The sequence below is a fragment of the Tamandua tetradactyla genome, chromosome 3 (assembly GCF_023851605.1).
Source record: "Tamandua tetradactyla isolate mTamTet1 chromosome 3, mTamTet1.pri, whole genome shotgun sequence".
In the NCBI taxonomy this organism is placed as follows: domain Eukaryota; kingdom Metazoa; phylum Chordata; class Mammalia; order Pilosa; family Myrmecophagidae; genus Tamandua; species Tamandua tetradactyla.
Genome location: NC_135329.1, coordinates 55834615 through 55859866, shown reverse-complemented (window position 1 = coordinate 55859866; position 25252 = coordinate 55834615). Strand labels below are relative to the sequence as shown.

Genomic DNA, 25252 nt, shown 5'->3' with positions numbered 1-25252 from the left:
TTTTGCTAGTTCTTTTCCTAAATCGATGCAAATGTACTAAGAAATGATGATCATACATCTATGTGATGATATTAAGAATTACTGATTGCATATGTAGAATGGAATGATTTCTAAATGTTGTGTTAATTTCTTTTTTTTTTAATTAATAAAGAAAAAAAAAAGATGCACGCTGCAATCCCTCTTGGCATCACCACAGGTGACCATGGATCTTGAGAAAAGGGGGCACATACAGGGGAGCCTGTGGTGTTTAGGTAAGGGGGGTGTTCTAGTTTGCATGCTGGTATGCAATATACCTGAAACAGAATGGCTTTTAAAAAGTAGAATTGATTAAGTTGCAAGTTTACCTTTCTAAGGCTGTGAAAATGTCCAGGTTAAGGCAAGGCTATAAAAACATCTAATCTAAGGCATCCAGGGAAAGATACCTTGGTTCAAGAAGGTCGATGAAGTTAGGGGTTGCTGTCTCAGCTGGAAGGGCACATGGCGATGTTTGCCAGTGTTTTCCCCAGGTTTCTCTAATGGCTTGCCCAGAGCTCTGTTCTGTTGACTTGGTTCTCGTACCTCTCAAGGTTCTGAAGCTTTTTCCAAAATGGTTCCCTCTTAAAGGGCTCCAATAAGCAACCCCGCCTTGAATGGGTGGAGACCCATCTCCATAGAAACCACCTAATCAAAAGTTACCACCCAAGATTGGGTGGGTCACGTCTCCATGGAAACAATAAAAAATGTCCCACCCAGCAATACTGAATGAGGATTAAAGGACATGGCTTTTCTGGGGTATACAATCGACTGAAACCAGCACAGAGGGTGTGGATGGGGGAAGTGGCTGTTGGAGATACTAAAAGGAAGAGTGCAGTGCCAAGGGCAGGGAGGACCTAAAGGGGGAGGGAAAATTGGACAAAAGCTGGAAGCTCCCAAAGATAAATTAAGCTGGAGCTTAGGTGGATCTGGTTTAATCTTCCCTTGGCCCCTGACTCCCTGTGTGACCTCAGGCCAGACTCCCCCAGCTCTGGGCCTCTATTTCCCCATCAAGAAATGAGAGGGATGAATAAGGTGACTTCTTTTTTTTTTTTTACTATTTTTATTGACAAATCTTCACATACACACAGTCCATACATGGTGTACAATCAGTGGCTCACAATATCATCATCATCACATAGTTGTGTATTCATCACAAAGATCATTTTTGGAACATTTGCATTATTCCAGAAAAAAAGAAATAAAAAGAAAAAACTCATCCATCCCATCCCCTTACCCCTTCCTCTCATTGACTGCTAGTATTTCCATCTACCCAATTTATTTAACCCTTTATCCTCCCTATTATTTATTTTTCCTTTTATTGTACTCATCTATCCACACCCTGGATAAAAGGAGCATCAGACACAAGATTTTCACAATCCCACAGTCACATTGTAAAAGCTATATCATTATACAATTGTCAAGAATCAAGGCTACTGAAACACAGCTCAACAGTTTCAGGTACTTCCCTCCAGCCACTCTACTACACCATAAACTAAAAAGGGAAATCTAAGTAATATATACAAATAACTTCCAGGTTAACCTCTCAAATTTGTTTGAAATCTCTCAGCCACTGATACTTTATTTGGTCTCATTTCTTTCTCTCCCTGTTTTGGTCAGGAAGACTTTCTCAATTCCGTGATATCTAGTCCCAGCTCATCCCAGGAGTTCTGTTCCATGTTGCCAGGGAAAATTATACCCCTGGATGTCATGTCCCACGTAGAGGGGGAAGACGTGAGATCACTTGCCAATTTGGCTTAGAGAGAGAAAGGCCACATCTGAGCAACAAAAGAGGTTCTCCAGGGATGATTCTTAGGCATAATTATAAGTAGGCTTAGCCTATCCTTTGCAGGAATAGGTTTCATAGGGGCAATCTCCAAGATCGAAGTCTCAGCCTATTGATTTGGATGCCACCACTTCTTGTGAAAATAGTAGCAATTCCCCAAATGGGATCACTTCTTTCTCCTTGATCCCCCGAAGGGACCTTGCAAACACTTTGTATTCTCTGCCCAAATTACTCTGGGATGTATCGGGGGTATTACACTAACCTTAACAAACCAAAAAGATCTCACGCCCTATTCAAGATTCCATGTACTTATGGTGTTCAACTAAACTGAATATACACATTGAATTCGATAATGTGCTACCCAAAATATAAATTTTGCACCAAATAAACATCTCTCTCTTTGGTCTCATACAAAAGTTGCACTTTCGAAGTATGGATATCATCCTTTACCCTATATTCTGATTCACCTTAGTCCTATCCAGATCAGCTTCATTCATATCTCTCGTCAAATCAAGTGATTTCTAAAAACCCTGCCATGAATAATGGTCCATGATCCCATAAGCTTTCTTTACTCTTCTCTCTCCTCAGCCAACTTCTCAGCACCAAATCCAGTGATAAGCCCCAGACAGGAACACAAGTAAAGTCCGTGGCACTCAATATCAGCTGTTAGTGGCTCTTTCTAGGGGCCCTGAGTGGCCCTCCTCTAGCTGGCCAGGCCTCCCTGGGCCTTAGTTTCCTTGCAAGTGAAGACCATGCTTCTAAGACCAGTGACAGAAGACGGTAACATGGTGGAAGCCAGGACCCCTCTGCTCCAGAGGGCCCCAGCCACGCTCCTCTGCTCAGTCAGACTCAGGGGTATGGCAAGTTCCTCTGAGAAGATGAAATGGGCAACAACCAAATAGTTGTACCTGTTTGGTTACCAATGATGTGGAAGGTATAAGCCTGCATCTGTTGATTTATTTGTTTGTTCAGCACTTATTAAATGCCTGCTCTGTCTAAGAGAGTATGTGCCACTCCTGTGAGTGTCTTTCTATGCCCTTATCCTGTTTTTATTATTACTTGTCTTTCTTTATCTGTTCATTTTCTTTCTCTCTCTCTAGGATGTGAACTCCGTGAGGATTCCATCTTATTTATGCTATAGCTCAAATGTCTAAAATCAGGCATAGCATTAATAGAAGTTCAAAAGTAACCCTTCAGTGCATGGATTTAACCCCCCAGCAACCTGGTAATGGGGTGTTATTATCCTCATTTTATAATAAGAGAACAGGCTCAGAGAGGTTAAGTGACTTGCCCAAAGTCACACAGCCATTTCTTCCCACTCCATGCTCCAGGGCTAGGGAAGGGAAGGCATAATTAATTTCAACTGGGGTGGCTGAGGAAGGCTTCATGGAGTAAGGAGTTGAGCTGAAGGATGGGTGGGACTTTCCCAGGGGAATGGGCAAGGCAGCTCAGGTTGAGGGGACATCTTCAGCAGAGGCCTGGGGAACAGGCCTGGCCAAAACCCTTCCCAACTTCCCAGACAGCTAGAAGCTATCCTCACTCCTTGCTCTTCTCATTAGAAATTCATTGCTGAGTCTGATGTTTTGGTCAGAGCAACTCACACAGCAAAATACGTCCCCAAACACCCCTCCTTTTAAGTGCTTTTCTCCAAGCTTGTTGAGCTCAGGGGCCTCTCTGCTGTGCAAAGTCATAGAGAGGAGATCCTTGCAGCAAGGCCACCTCTACAGCCCTCACCTCTTACCCTGCTCAGAGGAGGGGCCAGGTTATCCAGGCCCGACAAGACCGCTAGCCTGAGAGCACCTGCTTGCACTGCCCCTAACTGCTGTGTGGCCTGGATAAGTCTCTTCAAGTCTCTGGACCTCGGAGTCCCCCCATCTATAATGGAAATTGTTTCTGAAGCCCCTTGTCACTAGGAGACCCTGGTAACCTCACCCCAACTCTGACACTCCTGAGGCATGCCACTGTGGGCTGTGATTTTTTTCACATTGGACTCCTCCTTTGACCATACCAATAACTCTGTGGGACACATGGAGCAGGGGGTATGGTCTCCAGTTTTCAGATGACGAAAAAGATTTGCAAGAGAAAGTCGCTGACCCAGGGTCTCTGGGTGGCTCCATGATGACCTCTGCTCATCTCCCTGCAGTGAGGACGGCCAAGGCAGCTGCCAGAGCGGTGGTATGTTCTGAATATACTCGGGATCCTCAGCTTGGGATTCCATCCCTGAGCATCTCTCAGGTGAGGAAGGGATGGGGGAAAAGGACGCCTCCAAAATAAATTGGAAACAATTTTCCTTGTCCTTTGATGTAGCCACCTTCCTGCTCCCCATTTTTATGTTTGGACTCACATGCTCCATAAGTTGCCTGAAAGTCTCTGCATAAAATGGACTCAGTCTTGAAGCCAGCCCTCAGTTCCCAGGGAGGCTATCTCAGCTCTGACAACCTGACCTCATTTTTGGGAGATATTTTCCTAACTCAGAGAAATGGAACAAACCAGGTGCTGTGGAGTTCTCAGCTGCGATTGGCATTTGGGACTGGGACTTTTCAGGAGTAAGGAAAGGAAGTGCGGTGCCCCTCGCAGGGACCGGTGGCCTGTGGATTCGTCATTGCTGACTGGGTGAGGTTCTGTAAATCACTTCCTCACATGAACCCTGAAGGCCTCAGGAAACTCAACTTCTGAGAAGAAAGGTGATTTTTCTAATAATCAGATAAATATTTTTCTGATAATTTTTCTGATAATAAGATAAAAGAAAAACTCAGGGATTCCAAAGCAGTTGTCTGGATGTAAAGCTGCCATCACTCTTGCAGCTCTAGCTACTTTGAGAGCCCAAGAGGTGGAGCTGCAGGCAGCAGTGTGGGTCTTTGGGGCCTGGAATTCTGTTTCATCCCTCTATCAGGACTAAGCTTTTAGAAGGACATTCTCCCAGGGGAAATGCAAGAGCTCTCCGTGCATGCTCCTTTTCAGCCCATTTCAATGGCTTCTCATTCTTCTGGTAGAATTCAGAGTCTCAGGAGAGTTTTCCCAGGGACTTCTAGGGGTAGAGACAGGGGTTATCCCCTGGAAATGATCACAAAGGCCCTTCCAGAAGCCAAGGCATTGGTTCCAGAGATCTTGGGCAAGTTGCTTCACTTTTCTAGGTTTCTTGGCCTATAAAATGAACAATCCTTCCCCAGGGCTGCAATGAAGATCAAAGGAGAAAAAGAAGACAGTGAGAGAGTGGGGGAAGATGAATAATAATAATAATAATTGCTATCTCCAGGATTGTTTGGGGATGAGGGGAGTTGATTGGACAGAAAATCCTTTGAAAACTGTACAGCCCTGCAGAGGTTGGCAGTCATTATTGCAAAGAGTGAACCACAGCTGACTGTCCAAGTGCGAGAGAGCAATGGTCATGGACGAGGTGACATGGAGAAGGAGTTGGGTGAATGGTTAGACAGGATGTTTTGACTTTCTTCAACTGAGATGCAGATGCTAAAGACGGGGTCTGGGGAGAGTGAAGGAGATTTGGTCTGGGACCGGGATTTGGGTGCATTCTGCTTTAGGAGTGAGACCTTGAGCTGCAGGTACCCTTGTTGGGGTAACATTGAAGAGTGGAACTAAAGCTCCAGGACAGGGACCAGAATACAAAAGGGCCATTAGGCATGGCAGGGAAGATGAATAACAAGAGAGTTCGAGAAAGCCCTGGCCAAGATGCTATCTGGGGCTGAGCTTAGGCTGGGGAGCAGGACCTTGTTCTAAGACATCTTAGCTGGGCCTGGAAAAGAAAGCTGGCCCTATGTGGCTTTGTAAGATAAGGAAAAGGAACAAGGTGATGGTGGGGTATATGCTGGGGGAGAAGGGGCATTACCCTGCCAGGATGGAAGGGGAGAGCCTGCTGACGGCAGGTGTGTGTGTGTTTGGTGTGTGTGTGTGTTAAATATTTTTATTGAAAAATCTTCACACACATACAGTCCATGCACCGTATACAATCATTGGCTCACAATATCATCACATAGTTGTGTATTCAGCACCATGATCATTTTTAGAACACTTGCATCACTCCAGAAAAAGAAATAAAAACGAAAGACTCATATATTCCATACCCCTTAACCTTCCTTGCAGTTGTATTTTAAAGAACTGGTCCAGATTGGAAGGCTTTTCCAATCATGGCTATGAGACCACCCCAATGGAAACTGGTAAGCTTGTGTTTCTTGGTCTTCCTTCACCTGATCCTATTTTGTAACTCTCATGTTTCTTGGAGATTTATTTGGTTCCCTCTCTTTTCTCTAAGGCCTGTCTCCAAGGGATAGAACTTTCCATAAGCTGTGAGCTACTGTATGCAAACAGAATCACACAGACACTAAATTGCTGAAATCTCTCAACAACTCCAAGGGGCGGGTGTCATGACATCCACTTACCAATGAGGAAGTGGAAGCTCACAGAAGTAAGGGGACTTTCCCAAGGCATGCTGCCAGTGAGCCATGTGCTAACCCAACACCCTGCTCTTTCCACTATACCCAGTGTCCTGGAGGAAGGGGCCGTCTCCCAGCTCCCTGCAGTCCAGCCTCCATTCCCCTCATGCAGCCGTTCTGAAGACCAGAAGGGAACAGCCTCAAATGGATGGGAGAAAGAGAGAAGGTAGGGGGAAGAAAGAAGATGACAGCCACTGGTTGTTTCTTCAGTCAGGGTCTCCAGGACTCTCAGCCTCTGCTTGGGGGCTGCTGCGGTAAAATGCTCCAAAAAGTCTTTTGCTCCGGCCTCTGCTCTCTCTTGCCACTTAAAAAAAAGAAAAGTCCAGAATGAAAAGGAAGAAAGTTTCTATTTCTGATGACATACCAATGAAATGGAGGCTTTTAAATTATTGAATGCCAGAAATAAAGAATTTATTCAGGTCAGATATAAAACCACTTTTTATTTTATGAACATTAACCCTATCAGCTTACTGTCACCAATTTACTGCCTCCTCTGGCAAGTTATTACCCTCTCTGGATCTAAGTGTTCTCATTCATAAAATGGGTGGGGGTCCAGGCAAGGGTTGGATTAGATGGTCGCTAAGGGTTTTCAGGACTCTGAAGGAGTTTTCTGGATGAGTCTGCAGATACGGCTAAAACAGGCTTCCCAGGTCTCTACGAACACTAGCCTAAAGGGCACATTTCCTCTTTGTTTCCTCCCTCTTCATCTTATACCCTGTTACCTTCAAAGTCAGTCAAACTCTCTCCTTCCTGCTCACACTTTCCCCGAGCTGTGTGGGTGAGTGAAGAGGGGGCAACTTATTAACAATGAAATATGCATATTACTATGCACATGGTGGTTTATATATTCTAACTTGTTTAATCCTCTGGCAACCTCTGACGTAGGTGATACTATGATCTCCTCACCCATGAGATACTATGATCTCAGGGGTGAGGAATTTGGGGCACAGAGTAGCTGAGTGCCTTGACAAGGTCACCCAGCACATAAGCAGCAGAGCTGGAGCTGAAGTGCAGGCAGCCTGGTTCGAGGTCTAACCATGACCCCATTGTGCCTGTTCTCATGGTGAATGAGGCCCCTTGGGATCTGATATGGGCCCTCCTTTCCAGCCTTCTGTCCTGCTACTTCCTCCATTGTAGACACCCTGTTTACCTTCTTACAGAATAGCTTCCTCGGAGCTATCATGGTTATTCTCCTCTCTCTGTCTTTTGCACTAGCTATTCCCTCTGCCTGAAAGGTTTTTCCCCCAGACAAAATCCTATTCACCTCTCAAGGCCCAGCTGAAATGTCACCTCCTCTAGGAAGCCCTCCTAATTTCCCTGGGAAAATTAGCTGCCCTAGCCTTCATGCATACACTCAGCCACCTCTCTGTCAAAACACCCTTGGAATTGTCATTGTTTCCCCACCTGTCCACTAGGCTGTGAGCTCTCTGAGGACAGGGACTATGTTAGATGGCTTTCCCCAACCCCAGCACCCAGCACAGTGCCTAGAGTAGCACCCCAAGAAGCATTTATTGAATGAATGAATGCGGTTTCATAGCCCCGGGGTTGGAAAGTCACTGGATGCCCTAAAGCCTGGCCTGGGGAAGCCCCACCTGTAAGTTTAGGCAGCCACCCATCCCTGGCATCTCAGAGATGTTTTGCCCAATGAGGAACTCAGCTTGGTAGAGAAGACATTGGGTTGCCATAGCAACAATGAGAGTTTCCCTCCCCCACTGCCAGCACAAACATTTCCACAGAAATCTCATAAGATGCCAGTCAGTGTAGTGGGCATGCCCCCTCCTCTGTCACCCCTCAGTGTCAGCTGTGACCTCCCCTTCCCTCCCCACCCACCCCGTCCCCAGCAGCAGAGACCCTGAGTCTAGCTCCTCTGAGTCCTGTGGGTCCACCAGCCCCCTGGGGCTCTCGCTGGGTTCCCTGAGACCATACCCGAAGACTGTGCCAGCCTTACCCTCCCCTCCTCCCCGGGTGAGGCAGGGTCCTGTGGGGCACCCCTGCCTCTGAGATCTCACCCACGTCTCTGTTCACAGCCTTGGGCTGACCCCACAGAGAGTAAAGCACCATCATCCTCAGATGGGAGGACTCAGGCTCAGAGAAGGGAAGCTACAGAGTCCCAACTCCCCATGGAGGCAAGCTCTGTGCTGCCACCTGCCCAGTCATCATCACATCCCCCCTCCTTCTTCCAATCCATAGGACACAGGGGTAAGGGGTCTCACAGATGTCACTTAGCAGAAGCTTTCTTAGAACAGGGGCTTCAGCTGGAGAAGTTCAAGATTTCAGGTCTGCAACCCTGCTAAGTCCCAGAATCGCTTCCCCCTTGCTGACTGTCCAGGGCCCGGGTATGAGAGGCGCTGTGGAACCATGAGGACAGAAGCATTTGCTAGGAAGAGAGAGGCTCAGAAAGTCTAGGTTTTACCAAGGCCACACAGTCAGTATGTGGCATAGCCAGGATTTGCATGCAAGTCTCTCTGGTGACAAGGTCCAGCTTCCACCACCACTCCATCCCCTCACCAGGCTTCCACAGAAACCAAGAGACTGCCCCTTCCAGAAGCACAAGCTGAGGGCCTGGGTGGGCATGGCACCCCATTGGAAGCCAAAGGGATGCAAGATTTCAGCTCGCAGTGGCACTCTGAAGCTGGCCTTGTGCCCACACTTCCATGCTTGTGAACCAGGAGTGAAGAGCTCAGCCAGTCCTCACCATGCGTGCTCCAGTATATGGATGGGGAAATGACACCCAGAGGGATTACGTGCCTGTGCCCGAACTCACGAGGACTGGTGCCAGGATTGACATCAGGCCTGCCCAACACTGTGACCGCTGTGCCATCCACCCACATCCCTTACTGAAGGTGCTACTGTCTTGCTGAAGGCCATCAAGGCGCAACACCAGTAATATTGCATTGGAGCCCTGCCTTCCTTTCCCTTTGCAGGAGGGGGTGGTGGGGTGAAGGGGTAGAGGCGGGAGCACAGCCAGGCAAAGGGACAAGTGAGCTCCCCGGGACAGGGGGCAGGGAGAGCCCCGAGTGCCATGCCAGGTCCTGGTTGCCCGATGAGCTCTTTCCTGGAGGCAAAGGGAAATACTGAGACGGGGGAGCAGCAGGTGAGCTCAGTGGTCTAATACAGGGGCTCTGGAGCCTGCCAGAGGGGAGTCGGAATCGCAGCTCTACCAGTTTTCACAACTGGAAAATGGGGGTAGCATCACATACCTCCTGACTTATGATGGGGTTGAGTAAGGAGGCAAGGTACCTGGCCTGGGAGAGACGCCTGATAAATAGTAGCTGTTTTTATGTTTTGTTTTGTTTTGTTTTTCCAGCATACGCGCAGCCCATGAGGTACCTGAGCCTCAGCTGCTGCACTGGCCTCTCTGTTCTCCCCACCCAACCTCATGCTTGTAACTCGGTAGCTGTTCAGCATAAATCGAGTGTTATTTAAGCTGAGTTTATGGAAGCCAACTGGTCAAGCTCACCTTCCAGGCAGTGAGATTTAGCAGAACAGAGAGCAAGGGTGCCACCTCGTTCCTCTGTCTATTCCATGGAGCTCACCCAGGCCTGGAACGTGTGGGCACACACTAAATGTCTGTCGAGATGAATTCACTGAGGACCAATGAGAGACTCTGCTCACAGCTCTTTGATCTTCTCAGCAGTTCTGGGGCTAAGTAGGGCAGGGTTCTTTGTCCCATTTTGCAGACGTGAAGACAAAGGTTCAGAAGTGTTGAGTAACATGCTCGTTCCCCAGAGTTCCATGGCAGAGATTGGGAGCCTGATCAGTTATTTGACTCCTAATCCTGTGTGATTTCCATTCCACTGGACTGTAGAGGGGGGATGGTGGGAAAAGAAAGAGTAACGGGAGGTAAGAGCGAGTGAGCTGGGAAGAGTGTGGTTGTTTTCCCCCAAATCAGCTAATTAACCTTAGCTTCCCAGCCTCTGTGATGGCAAGCCGGTGGCTGGAGTGAGAAGGGAGCCAGAGTAGGCGGTCCTCATTGGGGGGGGGGGGGGGGCAGAGTCTGGGGGTGCACAGTGCTGAAGCTGTCAGCCCTGCAGCCCGCCGAGACCAGCTAACGAGCTGGTGCCGAGGCCAGGTAACAGCAGGCAGCTGTACCTGTCATCCGAGAACGCCTTCCCCACCTGTGCCCCGGGAGCCCGGAGCCGCATACGCTACCCCACCTCGCCTCCGCGATCTGCGGTGTTTCAGGCCGCCCACACCGAGCCTGCCCGCCAGCATCGCAGTACAGGCTCTCATCTCCATGGCAACACCCGCCGCCGCCCCGCCACCCCCTACCCCCTCTCCCACCGCCGGACGGCTCCGCTCAGCCCACTCGAAGCCAGCCCCCTGCTTTCCAGCAGCCCATTTGGGAGAGCGGGACACCCACGCACCTGTTCAGGCCACCACTCGGTGCTCACTGTGTACCTGCCCTCACCAGGCCAGAGTGGCAGCGTGTGGGTGTGCAAACATGTACGTGTGTGTGTATGTGTGTGTGCGCGCGCGCACGTGTGTAGGTGCAGGTAATGAAAGCACCAGCGCTCCAGGCAATTCCCCTGAGCATCTGTGAGGGCGCCTGGGACCTGGGAGCCTGCCAACGATGACTAGTCTGTGTGGGGGGTTTTGTATCTTCCGCGTGGGTTTCTGTTTGTCATGGTGCTTCTGCCCCTTTGTGTTTGTGTCTGCACATCTGCTTGTTTGTGTATCTCGGTCTTTGTGGCCGGCGGAGGTGGGGGAGGGGCGGGCATCTGCCCCCGAGTTTGTAAGACATTTGGGGCTGACGGCTCCTTTTATTTCACTTCTCCAACAATGGGAAAATGAGGCCTGTCTCCTTTGCCCTTTCTCCTGGGAAGCTCCAGACTCAACAGTGGCTGGAGGGCGTGACTCACCCACCATGCTTGTGTGCTTGTGTGAAACAGTTAATCCAAGGACAAGGCGAGCAGGAATCCATGTCATCCTCTCTGGAGGCACCACTCGATTCAGTTTTCCTGTGGGGAGAATGGGAGCTGGAGAAAGAACAATGGGAAAAAGGGACATTTAGTCTTGGTTCTGTTACAGCTGGCCATGTGACCTTGCACAGTCTCTCTGGGCCTCAGTTTCCCCACCTGTTAATGATTTCTAGTTCTATCTGTTCAGAATCCCCCAAAGGACAATTGTCTAGATGCCTTCCTTTGCACACAACATTGTATTTTGCCTTCATGGCAGCCCTATGAGTTGCTTATTATTTTGCCCAACAGATAAGGAGGCAACCGAAGCTCCAACAAGTGAAGATGTGTTGGGTGCCGTGGAGCCTGGGTTCAGCACCCCCGTCAGCCTGAGCCCAAAGCCTTTGCTTTTTCCCCCACCAGCATGGGTTCTTTCCCCCACCTACAGGGCTTTGCCCAAGCCCACCTCTGCACAGCCAACCCCTCCCAGCACCCTCAGTCTCAGAGGCTGTGGCCTGTAGGGGCATCTGGTGATAATGGGAACCCCTGTATCTGTGGGGAGGCCCCTCCTCACATTATGCTGCTGTTAGGGCTATCTATCAAAGAAGGAAATGTGGGAGGGAAAGAAAAATGACAAAGCTCTCAGGCTCTCCCAGGCTAGTACATTGAGTTTTGCAATAAAGGACTTCATTAGGGACCAGGCAAGCAGCAGGCTTGGAGTGGAATGAAGGAATGAGAAACCTCAGTTCTGGATTCAAGGAGGTGGGAAGAGATGGTGATGGGACCTAGGCAGAGAGACACAGGGACCAGGGTTCATAGGCCAGGCCCAAAGACCCAGTGTCCTACACAACAGAAGCATGCATTCATGAGTGTGCAAGCATGTGCGTGCACAAGCCAGGGGGTGGGGGGAAGGAATAACCAAATTTGACTCACTAGCAAATACTTTCAGCAAAGTCAGAACTATGACAATTGAGGCATGAACTGGAATTGTGGGAGCTTAGGTGACTCCACAGACCAGGGAGGCTGCAGAGAGAAGGAATGCTGGAGCTGCTTGTGGAGGGGGAGTGGAGGCACAGTGCTTGCAGTGTTGACAGGCTGGGGGACAAGAATTCCAGGCTAAGGGACTGCAGAAGCAAAAAGCTCATAGGCAATTCATCCAATTACCCTGAGCGTCTTTGAGGGCGCCTGGGACCTGGGAACCTGCCAGTGATGACTGGTTTGTCTGGGAGGAAGTTGGGACTGACAAGTGACTGAGTCATGTAGGGGAATAAGGCATCTGGGGTCTGTAAGCAGCAGAGAGCACGTGCCTTAGAGCTGTACTTCTCAGACCTTCCAGGACGGACTGTTCGTGGGGATCTTGTTTAAATGTATGTTGATTCAACTGATCTGGCGTGGAGCCAGAGCTTCAAAACTTTTTCTTTCTTTTTTTTAATTGGAGAAATTGTGAATTTACAGAAAAAAACAATGTGCATAAAATAAAGGGTTCCCATATACCACCCTATTATTAATTGCATTAATATGGTACATTTGCTACAGCTGATGAAAGCAATTGCACTTTTAATACAGTCCATGGTTTAACTTAGGGGCCATGTACTGTGTGTGTTGTGCAGGGCCATGGATTTTTTTTTAATTATCTTAGTAATATATATATAATCTAAAAATTTCCCTTTTAATCATATTAAAATATATAATTCTGTGCTGTTAGTTATATTCACAGTACGGCACTACCATCACCATGAACCATTACCAAAACAGTTCCATTATTCCAAAGAGGAAGTCTGTACATTTTAAGCCTCAACTCCCTATTCCATACCCCCACTCCAGCCCTTGGTAACCTATATTCTAGATTTTGACTCTATGAGTTTATTCTAATTCTTCCATATCAGTGAGATCATGTAATATTTGTCCTTTTGTATCTGGCTTGTTTCACTCAATATGATGTCTTCAAGGTTCATCCATGTTATTGCATGTATCAGAATGTCATTCCATTTTACAGCTGAATAATAGTCTATGGTATGTTGTGCTAGTTTGAAACTGTTATACACCCCTAGAAAAGCCATGTTCTTTTAATCCAGTCTTGTAGGTACATGCCTGTTGTTGGGTGGGACCTTTTGATTAGGCTGTTTCCATGGAGATGTGACCCCACCTGTTTTAGTTTGCTAAAGCTGCTGGAATGCAATTTATCAGAAATGGAATGGCTTTTATAAAGGGAATTTATTAAGTTGCAAATTTACAGTTCTAAAAGTCCATGAAAATATCCAAATTAAGGCACCAGCAAGAGGTTCCCTTCACTGAAGAAAGGCTGATGCTGTCCAGAACACTTCTGTCAGCTGGGAAGGCACATGGTGACATCTGCTAGCTTTCTCTACTGGTTTCTTCAAAAAGCTTTCCTGGGGGCTTTTTCTTTCTGCATCTCCAAAGGTCTCTGGTTGTGTGGGCTCTGAAGCTTTTTCCAAAATGGTTCCATCTTAAAGGACACCGGTAAGCAACCCCACCTTGAATGGATAGAGACACATGTCCATGGACACCACCTAATCAAAAGGCCCCACCCACAATTGGGTGGGTCATATCTCCATGGAAGCAACTTAATCAAAATGATTCCACCCAGTAATAGTGAATGAGGATCAAACAATGTGGCTTTTCTTGGGTAAACACAGTTTCAAACCAGCACTCCACCCATTCAAGATGGGTTTTACTCCACTTACTGGAGTCATTTAAGAGGGAGACATTTTGGAGATAGCACAGATGCTTGGAAAAGAAAATGTCCCAGAAGATGCTAAGCTAAGAGATGAAATCCAGAATTTGCCCTAGAGAAGCTAAGAGAGGACCCAAAGATGCTTAGAGAGAAAAATGCTCCAGAGACACTGAGAAACCTGCAGGACACACAGAGAAAGTCACTGAAATCAGAAGCTGAAAGCAATGAACTGGGAGCAAGGAACCAGCAGACACCAGCTATGTGTCTTCCCAGATGACGGAGATATTCCAGATGCCAGTGGCCTTTCTTCAGAGTCCAGGTTTCATCTTGTTGCCTTAATTTGGACATTTTCATGGCCTTAGAACCGTAAATTTGCAACCTAATAAACCCCCTCAATAAAAGCCAATCAATTTCTGGTATATTGTATTCTGGCAACTTTAGCAAACTGAGACACTGGGTCTTATGATAATTCTATACTTAACTGCCAAACTCTTCCACAGCAGCTGCATCATTTTATGTTCCCACCAACAATGAATGAGCATTTCTAATTCTCTGTATCCTCTTATAAATTAGTAATTTTCTGTTTTTGTCATAGTAGCTATTTTAGTATCTAGTATAATATATTATACTATAATATACAATATATATAATATATAATAGTAGCTATTTTCCTGATGGCTAATGATGTTGAATATCCTTTTGGCCATTTGTGCATCTTCTTTGAAGAAATGTCTATTCTATTATCTTGCCCATTTAAAAATTAGGTATGTCTTTTTGTTGTTATGTTGTAGGGTACCTTTATATATTCTGGCAATTAAACCCTTATTGGATATGTGGTTTCCAAGTATTGTTCCCCCTTGTGTAAGCTGTCATTGAACTTTCATGATAAAGCCCTTAAAGCCCCAAAGTTTGTAATTTCAATGAGATCTTATTAATTTTTTTTCCTCATGTTACTTGGGCTTGGGGTGTAAAGTCTGAAAAACCCATTGCCAAAAACAAGATCCTGTAGATGCTTCCCTACTTTTCCTTCTGGGAGTTTCATAGTCTGGCTCTTATATTTAGGTCCTTGATCCATTTTGAGTTTATTTTTATATATGGTGTGAGGTAGGATTCACCTTCATTCTTTTGCACGGACATCCAGTTTTCCCAGCACAATTTGTTGAAGAGACTGTTTTTTTCCCAATTGAGCAGTCTTTGCCTCCTTATCAAAAATCAGTTGGCCATAAATGTGAGAGTTGACTTTTAGACTCTTGATTCAAGTCCATCGCTCTTTATGTCTGTTTTGTGTCAGTATAATCCTGTACTGATTACTGTGGTTTTGTAATAAGTTTTAAGATTGGAAGACAAGAGTCTTCCAACTTTGTTCTTTTTCAAGATGATTTTGATTACTCAGGGTTCTTACCTTTCCATATAACTTTCATAATTGGATTTCCCATTTTTTGCACAAATGGTTGACGAAATATTGATTGAGATTGCATTGAATCTGTACATCACTTTGGGTAGAATTGACATCTTAACAATATTTAATCTATTAATCCATTAATGTGGAATGTCCTTCTATTTATTTATATCTTTAATATCTTTCAGGAATGTTTTGCAGTTTTCTGTATACAAGTCCTTTACATACTTAAATTTATTGCTAAGTATTTTATTATTTTACTTGCTAAAGTAAATGGAATTTTTTCTCAATTTCTTCTTCCAATTGTTTGTTGCTGGTGTATAGAAACACTACTGATTTTTGCATGTTGATCTTGAACCCCATCACTTTTCTGAATTTGTTTATTAGCTCTAGGAGCTTTGTTGTGGGTTTTTCAGGATTTTCTGTAGATAGGAGCATGTTATTGGCAAACAAGGAAAGTTGTACTGCTTCCTTTCCCATTTGGATGCCTTTTATTTCTTTTTCTTGCCTAACTGTTCTGGAAAGAGTTTCCAGTACAGTGTTGAATAAGCAGTGGTGACAGTAGACATCCTTATCTTGTTCCTGATTTTAGAGGGAAATTTTTCAACCTTTCCCTACTGAGTATAATGTTAGTTGTAGGTTTTTCATGTTGAGGAAGTTTCCTGCTATTCCTAGTTTTCTAAGTGTTTTTTTAATCAGGAAGGGATGTTGGGTTTTGTCAAATGCCTCTTCTGTGACAATTGAGATGGTCACTTGGGTTTTTTGTTTCATTGTGTTAATGTGGTTTTTTACACTGATTGATTTCCTTATGTTGCAACACCCTTGCATACCTGTGATCAATGTCACCTTGATCTTGATATATAATTCTTTAGTGTGCTATTGGATTTCATTTGTAAGTATTCTGTTGAGGATTTTTGCATCCATATTCATAAAAGAAATTGGTCTGTAATTTTCTTATCTTATGGTATCTTTATCTGGTATTAGGGTGATTTTGGACTCATAGAATGAGTTAGGTATAGTGTTCCCTCTTCTTCAGTTTTTTTTTTTTGGCAGAGTTTGCTCAAGATAGGTGTCAATTCTTCTTGGAATGTTTGGTAAAATTCCCAGTGAAACATTCTGGTTCTGGGTTTTTCTTTGTTGGGAAATCTTTGTTGACTGACTCAATCTCTTTACCAGTTATTGATTTGTTGAGATCTTCTATTTCTTCTTGAATGAAGTAGTTACTTTGTGTGTTCCTAGAAATTTGTTCATTTCATCTAGGTTATCTAATTTGTTAGTGTGCTGGTTGCAAGCTGTTCTGTACCCCAGAAAAGCCAGTCTTGTGGGGGCAGACATATTGTTGGGTGGGGTCTTTGGAATAGGTTGCTTCCATGGATATGTGACGCCACCCACTCAGAGTGGGTCTTAATATGCTTACTGGAGTCCTCTATGAAGGAAATATAAGAAAAAATATAGAGAGAAAGCTCAGAGCTGATAAAGAGAGCAGAGAGACACAGATGCTTGGAGATGCAGACAGAAAAACGCTCCAGGAAATGCTAAGCTAGGAGATGAAATCCAGAGCTTTCCCTGGAGAAGCTAAGAAATGACCTACAGACACTAAGAGAGAGAAAGCCACTGGAATCAGAGGCTGAAAGCAACAGAACAGGGAGCAAGGACCAACAGATGCCAGCAATGAGCCTTCCCATGTGACAGAGGTGTCCCAGGTGCCAGTGGCCCTTCTTCAGAGTCAAGGTATCTTTCTCTGGGTGCCTTAATTTGACATTTTCATTAGAGTGTAACCATTTAAAACTGTAAATTTGTAACCTAATAAATCCCCTTTATAAAAGTCAATTCATTTCTGGTATATTGCATTCCAGCAGCTTTAGCAAACCAAAACAGTTGGCATACTGTTTTTCATAATATCCTCTTATAGTCTTTTTCATTTCAGTAGGATTGGTAGTAATGTTCTCTCTTTCATTTCTTATTTTCGTTATTTTTCCTTCATCAGTCTCGCAAAAGTTTGTCAATTTTATTGATCTCCTTAGTAGCAATTTTTGGTTTTGTTGATTCTCTCCATTGGTTTTTTATACTGTCTTATTTATCTACACTCTAATCTTTGTTATTTCCTTTATTCCACTCCCCTTGCATTTAGTTTGTGCTTATTTTTCGAGTTCTTCCAGTTTTTTTTCACTTTTGAAGGAGAATTTATTTAAGGAATCAGGGAATGTATAGTATAAAACATATAGGATAGGTGCTACCTTCATGTATTTTTTAAAACTTGTACTTTTAAAAAAATCATGCAAAATAAATTTTAAAAAAAGAAGAAGCATGCAGGTGGTGCAATGGTGGCTAAGTGGAAGACTTCGCGCCTGCCATACCTGGGTTTGATTCCCAGAGCTTGTGCATGCCAAAAAAACAAACAAACAAAAAATCATGTACAAATGCAGGAAAAAAAAATAATGGTTGCATATTCTTCCACTCCTTTTGGAAATATTTTCATCAAATTACAAATTATTTTAATTATGTCAAGAGGTGGGGTACTCATTGATGACCTAAGTCTGATGACACCATCTTTTATGCTCTGCCATAATCTTGCATGCTTTGCAAATAGTAGGCATTTATTAGTGAATAGAATAGCATTTAGGAATAGATTCTGAAATATTGCATTTCTGCAGCTACATAGGGGAACCAGAGTTTTGCTCTGGAAAGGAGTTATGTCCATATGTGACTGGACACCTGGTCTCTGGTCATACATGGTCAGACATGGAGTTGTGTGAAGGTATAAGAAGACAAGAGAACTTGCTGCTCTAGGAAGTGGGGCACTAACCAGGAAGAATACTGTTGTACGACATGACCAATTTCTAGGGTTTTTTTTCCTACAACTAAAAGGAGATTGCATTTTCTCTTGCTATAATCTGGTGACTGCATTACTTATGTCAGGAAGATTATGGTTCCTATAGACAAGCATAGGAAACCTGACAATATTTACATGATCCTAGCGAGGGAAATTGAAAATCTAAAACCAATTAACCAAGTATTAGAACACCATCTGATAACTTTTGTACTCAAGACCACAATTTTTATTTCTATTAAAGATACTTCCAAAATGTATTACAAGTATTTCTATAGTTATATTTACAAGATACAAAATGTTTGGATAGAAAGCAAATTTTATCATGTTGTTTACTGTACAGATTGTATAAAGTAAATCGATTGGTTTTAGCACCATATATAACCCTCCAACACTGCAAACTAATTTAACTTTTCAAACACAAAAGATATTTTTCTGGATGATGTGTGACTATATCTCAATAAAATTGCCTTAAATTTTTTTTTTCATTAATTATGATGGTATCTCCTCTCTCAAGAAACACAAATGGTGTTTTAGGGGCTGTGTGGCAATAGTCTAATTATTTAGTAATTGATTACACAAAATGATCTTTTCTGATTTAAAAAAAAATCAGAAGTAACTACGGGGTGCACAGGTGGCATGCTAAAATGCTTTCAGTGCTCCTATGGGAGCTTCTTTAGACTTATTCACCAACACATGGGCTAATACAAATGACAAATGAGGTCCTCTCTCAAGTTCCACTTCTAAGGCAGTAGCATCAGACACCCCAATTTTACTGAATGAAACAGTTATTTCTGTGGCCATTAGAGTTTTTGAAGCACAGCCACATTTTGGGACAAAATTTCTCCAAACACAAAAATTGCTTGCTGTTGGGCCACGGTGGCTCAGTGGGCAAGAATGCTTGCCTGCCATGCTAGAGGACCCGGGTTCGGTTCCGGGTGCCTGCCCATGTAAAAAAAAAAAAAAAAATTGCTTGCTGTTAAAAGCTCCATGCCACTTTTGTCTTACGAACTGTGCTGCATCTTTATATTTCATTCCACCTTTAATCAGTGCTGGGGCAACAAGCACTGAGATTTCCTAAGACCTGAAACACAATGAGCAGCAATGCAGCCACCAGGTTCTTCACGAAACTTAATCTTTACCTGACTTCACCAATTATCAACAACCTGGTTGGATGGTGGTATACCATCATCAAAAGGCCAATCAGGGGTGGTGCAAGGGTAGTTCAGTGGTAGAATTCTCACCTGCTATGCAGGAGACCTGGGTTCGATTCCCGGTCCATGAACTTCCCAAAAAACAAATTCAACAAATCGTGCTGCAATAACAGGATACTCACATGGAAAAATAATGAAATGTGACCCCACCATACAGCATACAAAAAAAAAAAGCGAATCAGGGACACAGATGCCTCCTTTCTCTATAAGAACAGTGTCCTAAGTTGCCTCACAAACTCTTATTATTGCGGTAACTCCATCTTTCTTAAATTCCTCTGCAAATTTACTGAAGGTTTCATTGGAGGGGTGTGTGTTACAAGAAATCTCATGTTCTTGCATGTGACTCCCACCAGAGCTGAGCTGTTCATTCAAGCCGTGTTAGTTTATTAAAAAAAAATACTCACAAGGATTTTGAAAGAACTTTTAAAATTGAATACAGAAATGATGTAAAGAAACTGAAGTCTACATCAATATATTGCACTTGAAATTCTCAGCCCTTTGAATATGAATTTGGGAGTGATGGGAAAGGAAATGAACTTCCTAAAAAGAAGCAGTGATTCTTCAATCCAGTAAAACTGAGGCAATATCAAGAAGTGCACTGTGGTTTACCCCATCCGGGTCAGAACTCGTGTGAAATGCTCTGCGGATTTCAATTCAACACTTCTGTGTCCAGGTTAGCCACTGTTACGGGGGTGGGGTTTGGTGGAGTAGTAATGAGTTTCTATAGTTCATTCATCTGCAAAGAGGCTGTGCTGTGCCCAGCAGTAATCTCAACTGCCCTTCAGAAACTCCACTGAACATGTGACCAAAAATGCTACAGAACTGGGGGATATGTTTACTCACTGAAGATTGTGGCCCTAATCATACAGTCAGCAGTGAAAATAGATGGCAGTGGTGGCAGCAGCTGTGGGGCAGGGGGTGGCCATGGTTGTTGTGGGGAGGTGGCAGTGCAGGCAGTAGCAGCGGTACCGGGTCTAGTTCTTCCAAATTTGAGGTTAGGTCTCTGATTTGAAATCTTTCTTCTTTCTTCTTTCTAACTTTAGAGCTATAAATTTCCCTCTCAGCACTGCCTTTCCTGCATCCCATCAGTTTTCATGTGTTGTATTTTCATTTTCATTTGCCTCAAGATATTTCTTAATTTCCCTTGTGATTTCCTTGTTAACACATTGGTTCTTTAAGAATATGTTGGTTAATTTGAAAATATTTGTGAATTTTCCTTTTCTCCCTCCATTATTGATATCTAGCTTCATTCCATTGTGGTCAGGGAACATGCATTGTATGATTTCGATATTTTTCATTTATTGAGATCCGCTTTGTGACAAAACAAATGGTCTATCCTGAAGAATGATCTATGTGTGCTGGAGAAGAATGTGTATTCTTTTGCTGTTAAGTAAGGTATTCTATATATGTCTGTTAGATGTAGTTAGTTTAGTCCACCATTCAAATCTTGTATTTCCTTGCTGATCTTCTGTTCTACCAATTATTGAAAGTGTTGTGCTAAAGTTTCCTACTCTTAATGTAGCACTGTCAATTTCTCCCTTCAAATATGTCAGTATTTGCTTCATTTATTTTGGGGCTCTGCTTTTAGGTATATATGTATATAGATATAAAAAAATTGTTGCATCTTCTTGTGGAATTGACTCTTCTGTCTTATATAATGACCATCTTTTCTTCTCATAAGAATTTATCTTATAAAAATCTCATTAAACATCTCATAAAAATATTTAAATATTTAAAAATATTTTATCTGTTATTAGTATAGCTACCCCAGCACTCTTTTGGTTACTACTCACATGGTATATTTGTATTTGAATTTAAGGTGAGTCTCTTTCTAGGCAACATAGCATTGGGTCATGCATTTTTATCCATTCTACATATCTCTGCCTTTTGACCAGAGAGTTTAATCCATTTACATTTCATGCCATTGCTTATAATGTAGGACTTTCTTCTGTCATTTTGTGTCTTGTGTCATTTTTGTCCCTCCCTTCCATTAATGTCTATTTCACATTTATTTGACTTTTTGTGCTATACCATATTGAGTCCCTTCTCATTTCTATCTGGATATATGTTTTATCTATTTTCCTTGTGGTAACCACAGGGCTAAAATTTACCAATCTACATATATAACAATCAAATTTGATTTCATGCCAACCTGAGTTCAATAGCATGCACATACACTATTCCTAAACCCTTCCATCCCCCCACCTTTTTATACTTGATAGCAAGGATATCTTTGTACATCTTGTCCAAAACCATTGATTTATTACTTTTTATGCCTTAGCATTTTAGCTTCTCTGCAGAGTACAAAGGGGAGTCACATACCAAAAACTGCAATTCAATAATATTGGCATTTACAATAGTTACCTTTACTGATAGCCTTTATTTCATTATGCAGCATTGAACCACTGTCTAGTTTCCTTTCCTTTCAGTCTAAAGAACTCCTTTTAGCATTGCTTGTAGGGTAGGTCTAGTCACGATGAACTCCCTCAGTTTTTGTTTATTTGAAAATGTCTTAATTGTCCCCTTATTTTTCAAAAAAAAGTCTCACATGATGTAAAATTCTTGGGAAAGTACTTTCTTCCATCACTTCAAATATTTCAATCCACTGCCTCCTTGCCTGTATGGTTTCTGAAGAGAAATTGGCACTTAATCTAATTGAGAGTCCCTTGAACATAATATGCTGTTTTTCTCTTGAAGTTTTCAGAACTCTGTCCTGTCCTTTGCATATCACAGTTTGATTGGCATGTGATGGGGCATATTTTTCAATTTATCCTGTTTGGTGTATTCTGGGCTTCTTGGCTGTGCGTTTTCATATATTTTACTAAGTTTGGGAAGTTTTCTGTCATTATTTCTTTGAATATTCCTTCTGCCCCTTTCTTTCCTTCTTCTCCTTCTGGGACTCCCATAAAACTTACATTGGGATGCTTGATAGTGACCAGAGGTTTCTTAGGCTGTTTTTGTTTATATACATATTTTTTTTTCTTTCTGCTCCTCAGCTTGACTTATTTCAGTTGTCTTGTCTTTGAGTTTGCTGAGTCCTTCTTCTGCCATCTCCAATATGCTCATCAAACCCTCCTGGCATTTTTTCATATCAGTTATTATGGTGTTCAGCTCTAGTAGTTCTATTTGGTTTCTAAAAAAATTTCTCCCTCTTTATTGAAATTCTCATATTGTCCATTCATTGTTTTTCCTAATATGCTCTAGTTCTTTCTCTGTATTTTCTTTCATCTCCTGGAGTAAACTGAAGATCATTTTTTTCATTCAACAATTTTTTAAGTATTTTAATTGTATACAACAAACAAACATATAAACATTCTTGACATACAAACATTCTATACATGGTGAACAATCAATGGTTCACAATATCGTCATATAGTTTTGTATTCATCACCATGATCATTTTTTAACATTTGCATCTCTTTAGCAAAAGAAAGAAAAAAGAAAAAAGAAAAAAATTGTACATGCCATAACCTTTACCCCTCCCTCTCATTGACCACTAGTATTTCAATCTACTCAATTTATTTTAACCTTTGTTCCCCCTATTATTTGTTCATTTGTGTGTGTTTTTAAAATTTTGTTGACTTTTTCAGTCTGCATATATGAGAGCTGTCCCTATATTTTTTTTACATTTTTTTAAAATTGACAAACCAAAATAACATACAAAAATGAACATTCTTAATGTACAAACATTCTATACATGGTGTACAATCAATGGTTCACAATATCATCACATAGTAGTATATTCATCATCATGATCATCCCCAGAACATTTGCATCACACCAGAAAAAGAAACAAAAAGAAAAAAGAAAAAAACTCATACATACCATATTCCTTACCCCTTCCTCTCATTGACCACTAGTATTTCCATTCACCCAATATACCTCAACCTTTGTTCCCCCTATTTTTTTTCTATACCCCTTACCATTCTCTTTCATTGATCACTAGTATTTCAGTCTACTCAATTTATTTTAACATTTGTTCCCCCTATTATTCATTCATCTTTAATCCATACTTTTTACTCATCTGTCCATACTGTAGACAAAAGGAGCATCAGACACAAGGTTTTCATAATCACACAGTCACACTGCAAAAGCTGTATCATTATACAATCTTCTTCAAGAAACATGGCTACTGGAACATAGCTCTACCATTTCAGGTACTTCCCTCTGGCTACTCTAATACATCATAAACTAAAAAGGGGATATCTATATAATGTGTAAGAATAACCTCCAGGATAACTTCTCGACTCTGTTTGAAATCTCTCAGTCACTGACACTTTTGTTTTGTCTCATTTCTCTTTTCCTCCTTTTGGTCGAGAAGGTTTTCTTAGTTCCTTGATGCTGAATCTCAGCTCATCCCAGGATTTCTGTCCCATGTTGTCAGGGAGTTTTACACCCCTGGGAGTCATGTCCCATGTAGAATGGGGAGGGCAGTGAGTTCACTTGCCATGTTGGCTTAAAGAGAGAGAGCCACATCTGAGCAACCAAAGAGGTTCTCTGGGGTGACTTTTAGGCATAATTTTAAGTAGGCATAGCTTATCCTTTGCAACAATAAGTTTCATAGAGGCAAACCCCAAGATCAAGGGCTCAGCTTATTGATTAGGTTGTCCCCACTGCTCATGAGGATATCAGGAATTCTCCAAATGGGGAAGTTGAATTTTTCCCCCTTTCTCCACATTTCCCTGAGAGCACTTTGCAAATACTTCTTTATTCACTGTTTAAATTTAAACTCTGGGATTTATTGGGGCATCACATTAACTTGGACAAACCAACAAAATCTCATGCCTTAGTCAAGGTTCCATGAACTTGTGCTGTTCAATTAAACTGACCATTCAGGTTAAATCAGGAAATGCACTAGCCAAAATACAAATTTTGCATCAAATAACATTTCTCCCTTTAGTCTCACACAGAAGTTGAAGTTTTAAAATACAAATGACCATCTATTTTCAACACCCTGCAATACTGACATTCCTTTGTTCTTCTTCACGCAAAATATTTTTAAATTTGTACAGTCACTATCATTGCACACTCTAGGCATTCCTAAATTATTCCATCTCAGTCTTTATTGTCTACCTTTCCCTCTGGTTTCATACATGCCCCAGCTCTATTCCCTCTATCATTCTGACGTTCGGCTTCATTCAGTTTACTTACATTATTCTTCTACAATCAGGTAGTATTGTTCTATCCATTTCTGAGTTCTTACAACTGAAGATCATTTTTGAAAAGCTTTTATATAGCATGTCCATAGTCTGGTCTTCTCTGTTGACATTTTCTGGATTTTTATCCTCTTTCTTTGAATGGGCCATCATTTTTTTGTTTCTTTGTTTGCCTTGTAATGTTTTTTGTTGTGCACTGCACATTTTAATATTTTTTAAATGTTACCTCTGGGATTTATTTCCTGAGATGTATATTTCTTGAGTTTGTAACCAAGTAGTGATATGACAGAGATTTCCATGAATACCAGACGTTAACAAAGCTGAGAAAATCTCAAAGAACAGTCTTTCACAGTCTTTGCAAATTGGGTTTGTGTTGGTTGATGCTCTCCATCAGAGTTCAGCCTTCCAATAGGAAGGTCAGCCCAAGGTAACTCCAAAGTACAGGATCCTGTCTGTCTTTTCTGGGCCTGTATCTTGTTCTGACTTGTGATTGCTAGTGGCCTTAGGAGTTCCCTTGTTTATAAGAGTTTGAATGCTCCCCTTACTCCCTAGGAAACATATCTCCTCCCTCTCCCAGGTCTTTCACTGAGGGACCTTAAGCAGGTAAACTTTTGCCCCTGGCTGTCTGCCCCATTTGCTTCTAACAGTGCTTTCATTGTCTTAAACTGATTTTGTCTGGAGGACAAATTATGGGATTAGGGAAGAGCACACAGGTCAGGAGTTTCCCAAGTCAGTCTTCCCCAGGCAGAACAAAGGACAAGCTGACTGGATCCAAACTACCCTGGGCAGAGGAAAGAGGGAGGGCCAGGAAGGG

At 42.8% G+C, this 25252-nt stretch overlaps 1 long non-coding RNA gene across 2 annotated transcripts in view; it reads right to left on the bottom strand.

Moving 5' to 3' along the window:
• Positions 1 to 5843: 5843 nt before the first annotated feature.
• LOC143676088 (uncharacterized) overlaps positions 5844 to 25252 on the bottom strand; it is a 61872-nt gene continuing 42463 nt past the window's right edge. Inside the window, exons 4-6 of one of the 2 annotated variants that reach the window (XR_013171811.1) lie at positions 11109 to 11225; positions 9707 to 10048; positions 5844 to 6550 (exon numbers count right to left, since the gene is read on the bottom strand). This is a non-coding gene — a long non-coding RNA (uncharacterized LOC143676088). The remainder of the gene's footprint in view (positions 6551 to 9706; positions 10049 to 11108; positions 11226 to 25252) is intronic. The other variant, XR_013171812.1, reaches the window with a different exon arrangement.